We start from the raw sequence: 6,000 nt of genomic DNA, 5'->3' as shown, positions 1-6,000 counted from the left end.
AGCTGAATTATATTTCCTATTGTTACCTGTTTCCTGAAATACTGCGCAGTTTAATGTATTTGCGCTATACTCAGCATATGTTATGTCAAACTGTTATGTATACGAAGAAGCTTATTTTAAAGTTAATTTAAATATAAAAACTGTTAGAAATACTATTTATTTGTTTGGAAAATAATGTAAATGTCGTAATCATCGGTGAAAGAATTAAAGAATATGAATGCAATTGTTTTTTCAATGTAATATATTCTAATTATAAATGGTAATTCCAGTTTTAAATATGCATATTTTGTTATTGTAATTACATATATAGGAGTCGTGCTATCTTTTGCTAAAGACACTGTCTGCAACGTCCTGAACTTTATCTCAAATATTTTGAATCAATAACTTAAATCTTAGCAACGGAATACACCAGACTGACCAACGCGTGCCAATGTTATCAGGCAAGTAGAGTTAAATATAGTGTTTGTAACATTGTAGTTTAATTTATTCGAAATAGTATACAGTTATACTACAGTAGTATTTATCCTGTCATTAGCCAAAAACAAAATGCTATCTGAGGCCATTACAAAGATTAACTTAGAAGAAATTGTTCGTATTTCATTCCTTAACGTAGACAGAAAATTGAATTTCCAAATAAAAATAAAGAGAAGTTTTAGCGAGACAATAGGACTTCACCAGATTCTCGGCCGTCTTACCACAACGGCGGCATTCTCCAGATAATATTGGACACAACTATTTTCGTTTCGCTGATATAAAATCTTTCATAACGTGCTACTGAGTAGTACGAAGTATTCATTAGAAGAAAGATTTAAAGGTTCTTTGTTTATAATGGATTATGTAAATGCATTTTGTTAACTGGTTATATATGACTCTGAGTTCGTGAGTAATAGTTTATGAAGAATTTACAGTGGCTACGGAGTATTCTTAATCTCTTCAATTGACAAAATATACTCTAATTACAAAGGAAACGAAAAATAATTTGTCTTTTATATCAATGCAATAATCAGTCGTATACACTTTTTATTTTATTTAGTTAGTGAGTTTCATTTAAGCTAATTTTTCCTCATTATACTAATTTGTATTTTGCCGGTGTTTTCTGAAACATTTTAACGCCTCAATTATCGTAGAAGCATGAACCGAGTTAGGGTACCAGGATTAGCGGCTTACGAGTGATTATCACCCGGCTTCACGATTCGCCTTAAAATTTTAAAACAGATTTTGCAAGAGCAGTGCTGACGTGAATGTTCGGTAATTGTTTTATAAACGACGGAAGTTTTAATTGTACGTATATCTATTGGGAAGTGTCAAGGAACTATGGAAATCAATGTGCCTCCGTTTGCTTTTGCCGATGCTTTTTTTAACTAGAACCATTTTCTTCTGCCAGTAATAATGTACAAGTGAATAGGTTCATGGTCATTTTATTTGAAATATAGTTTGGTATACACTTCACGCTACTTAATAGAGACCAGGTAAATTCCACCCGTTTTGCTTTGATGCCTGGCATTGACCGAGCACTGTTTCAAGACTTCTTGCCACGCCAGATTATGAACAAGCTGCCATTCTCAATTTCCGAGCCGTTGTGACTTAGATGCTTTTAGTAGAAGAGCGTTCCACTACCAAAATGGCTGGCAATGCATTTACATCTTCCTGGTGTTGTAGGTGTTCATGGGCGGCGGTAAACACTTAACTTTAAGCGACTGAAGGCTCCTATCCTATGAAATAGACAGCAGTAAAACCGGATACAACCTACTTTGCATTTAAGCTAAGAAAATGAAGACAATAACAAGCCACAAGCTCAACAGAAGCAATAACGTTAGTTTAAAATTACTTTTGGTCCCAAATTCCGATATCGTATTGTCAAGTGGCAAAACTTTCTCTATCGTTGGTCCAACTCAGATTGTCCCCTGTAATCAACGAACTTTAATAATATTAGTTTCGCTCGAAATCTAGTTATCATACAGATCGAGCCGTCAATCAAGTGTAAATTAATTTTCTCGTGGAAAACAGTATTCAAATTCTCAATATTGATAATTGACGATTTTTCCACTTCAGTGTCAACAAACAAATTAACACAGACCCAATTGTCTATTCGAACCAAAAACTTTGATAATTAGCCTCAATAAATATTTCTATTATTGCCTTTAATATAATATAATATTAAACATTCGAGAACTTGAATATATATAAAAATTTAAAACAATTTATTTAAAATTAAATGAAAGAATGAATGAAAAAAAAATTCAATAGCCTATGTTTTTATATGCCACAAGCACAATTTGTTTTAATTCATTCTAGAGTTTCTTACAAAATATATGTTCAATGAATAGCTCGATAATTTGGAAATCTTACAAAAATATAGTTTCACTTAATAATTTTTATTTCTAAAGCTTCTATTATAAAATTGTAAAATTTAATGTATTTAAGTATGCTACTTCTATCACAAGCGTCGCCGCTATATGATATTAATGATATAGCACGAGTAGACTCAAAAGTGACCTCGGTTTAACTAAGTTAGCCAGACTTAGCTCTTGTATCCATTTACGAAGCTCAATTCATCACAGGAGTCACTTGAGAGTTAATTGCAATTAGTCGCATTAACTAGACGCTTACTTGCACCGTCCAAAATATACAGAAATACCCACAGTGGATAAAGTTCATAAAACTGAAAAAAATATGACCCTCATTTTAAATCTCATAATGGAAGCGCTGTGTATAAGCTGTATAAGTTAGCTTAATGGCGCATTTGCAATGATTTATAAAAATACCAGAGAGATAACCTCTGTTGCGAATATTTCAATGTTTCGTATAGAGGTGCGGCAAAGCGTTACTTTTACATCACAGTGATTGTTGTTCCACTTTCCCAAGAATCACTGTTCCATTTTCAAACCAGGGTCATTACCTCTTATTGGTGCTTCTCATTATGACCCTTTAAAACATCACTAAGCCACACTTCTTTTAAATCGTTTAAGTTTGTAATGGATCAATATATACGCTGAAATATCCGTGAATAAGAATAAACCAAAAGACTACAAATGTAGCCAAGCCAAAAAAAAGTACGTTGTGGCTAAATGGATAAAAACTTTTGAACCTTCTAGTGACCAAAGGTGATCCGTCCCGCGTGCTATAATTATTGTTTGCAATACAATAAATTTTTACCAAACAGATATTACAAAGTTCTTTAATGCTATTTATCCTTTCGCATGATACATCACAGTGAAATAATATTCACACTTATAATTTTCCACTCGGCTTCGTGTTTAATGCGAATTAAATGAGCACGGAAAAAAGGCATTTAAAATGCATTCGGTTTCGTGCTTACAGATTAATATTATTCATGTAATTTGGACATCTCTTAGTATGTATTGATAACTGTATATTTGGTGTATAGATCAGTATCAGCCATTAATACATACTGCCACATACATTTAGATGTGTGCTACAGATTTCTGTATCTGTTTCATGATTTTTTTCTAATTAGTATAGTATAAGGTGAAGTGTTAGTTTACCGTTCGAGCGAATGTTAAGTGCACACGTAGAAAGCAGTTAGTACACAGCTGAAGATCTAACCTACGGCCTCAAGGATCAGAGTTGCATGCTGAATCCACTAGGCCAACACGCTCTTAGGTATATAGCAAAACTTATCTTAATCACATTTATTATAATGATTAGAGGCTAAGTATGCGACTTTTGATTATTTCTAAACAAAGTCACATAAAGGGGTCTATCTACAATCACCGACATTAAGCTGGCTAATAATAGCTGATGTTGATTGATAATAGCTAATAAAATGTAATTAACTTCCAAGTGTAAATTGTAATTTTAAAAGTAGATGGAAATTACAGTTTTGATATAAACACGGACAAAAGGCGATCAAAATGAAACCTTAATTGACTTTCACGATTAATTTTAATATCGACATACCTGCTTTATTTATGTCATGTTAAAATTTCATCAAACTTTTGTAGAGTTTTTATTTGGGAATATTCTGTTTATTAACAAATTTCTTATTAAAAACAGACCAATTTTATTAGTAATTATTTTTCTAAATCGTGTAATAATTATTTAACGAATGATTTAAGAAAGAGTACGTTACTTAAAGACCTTTTTTAGCTTTCAATAATTAAGTGACATAAACATTATTTTGTTTATGACGTCACTTACTTATTATTAATATAGCTAGTTCCGCCCACTACAATTTGACAACATTTTCGACCTCTTCAACAAGAAACGTTATATTTCAAAATTATAAAACTCCCTCGGTTACATTCTCAATCACACCATAAAATTGATATGAGTGATTTTTGAAAATGGCGTTTATGAACAGAATGTAAAAATAAGTTCTGAGTACAGTAGAGCTTTTCTTACCATTAAATGCACTTTGCATCTCATAGACTAAATATTTAATTTGAAATTAGAACACTTCTGCGTTTCTCAAAAACTTTTTGTACAAAAAACTTATTGTTCTATAAGATATTGTTGTTTTGGTAACCATATCTTTGCTTACAGACTAAGTTTGTAATTTAAATGGGAGATAGGAATGAATTTCAAATAACGAACCCCCGTTAAAGCCGCAAATGGTATTATTACATTAATCGTTACAGCCCAAAATATCATAAATATTATGTAATAATGTAAATTTATCTTTACGATGTAAGTATTATAGCCAAAACATTTGTAAATATTTATTTGATTAGAGAATGTGCGACATTGATAACTATACTTTTCAAATGAGAAGAACGTCTTATACATTATGACGTCAAGATGAATTTCTTTTAACTCAGTAGTATTGAATACAAAATCACAGTAAAACAATTTACAATTCATATTTTTTGATTCAATCTGTAGCGAGGATTGTGCTTAGTAAATAACATGTAAATACACTTTTCCTAGAAATCTAGCTTAATATTTCACTGTCATCAACAACGTTCAACGGATAAATACAATTTGCTTGGAGTCGTTGAAATCTATTAAGTTTCTCTTTGAGCTGTGCATTTGAATAAACGTATTTTGGTCCAAGTCCGGTCTGCTAACTTGATAGTTTGCAATTATATTTTCTTAGTTTTGACTTTGATCCTCAATTCTGACATATTTTGTTTATAACAAATGATTCTATAGATTATCGAACTATAAAAATAGCATTTTAAACAATTTTCATTATTGGTCATGTGGACTTATGCTCTATACATAGTACGAAAATAATTAACGATATTATTTTCATACTTTATAAAGGAAAAGTATTTTTATATAAATACCTTATTACGAATATCTGAAATATAGCATGAATACTTTTAAGATAGAAAATATCACCATACGACCTTCACGGGCGCTTTAAACTCGAAAATATTAAGAAAAAACTAATAATTTTAAATTATAAGTCACCGTTAATTAAAAGTTTGTATTGTATTATATCATGATTACAATTTAGGGACTTTCCAATATTTAAAGCCTCCTGTCGTTATAGATCTATATATATAGTAGTATAGTATAGTATATTTATTTTTCATGCTTTGATTTGTATATATGCTTTTATATTTAATTAAATTCAAATCATACCACGTTTATACTTTGTATCCCGGGTATAGCATAAACCAATTTATGAATAATGAGCTTCATTTACAATTTATGCATAATTTCTCAAAATTTTCTTAAATAATACAATTAAAGCATCTGCAATTTTAATTTAAATTACCTCAGATGAACAGCGATACATCGGTTTTAGGAAGAGAATATGAGTCATTTCATGGGTTGGTTTTTGGTTAATGCACTTCTGCATACTCCCGTTGAGTTTATTATCTCTTTGCAGCAGCCATCTGTCCACGTTTGAATCTAGCCCGATTCACACAGCACTGGTCACAGGCAAGTAATTAATCTATCATAAGTCCGAATCGTCGTTTTATTTTTCATCCTAGAAATAAAATACCACTCATGGCTATATTGGATACCTCTCCAGAATCCCTTTTAATGCGTCAAAGCTTGTAAGACAGGGTCATTTTTCGGTAG

This window comes from Pieris rapae, chromosome 5 (genome assembly GCF_905147795.1).
Source record: "Pieris rapae chromosome 5, ilPieRapa1.1, whole genome shotgun sequence".
Taxonomy (NCBI): Eukaryota; Metazoa; Arthropoda; class Insecta; order Lepidoptera; family Pieridae; genus Pieris; species Pieris rapae.
This window is presented reverse-complemented; position numbering follows the sequence as displayed.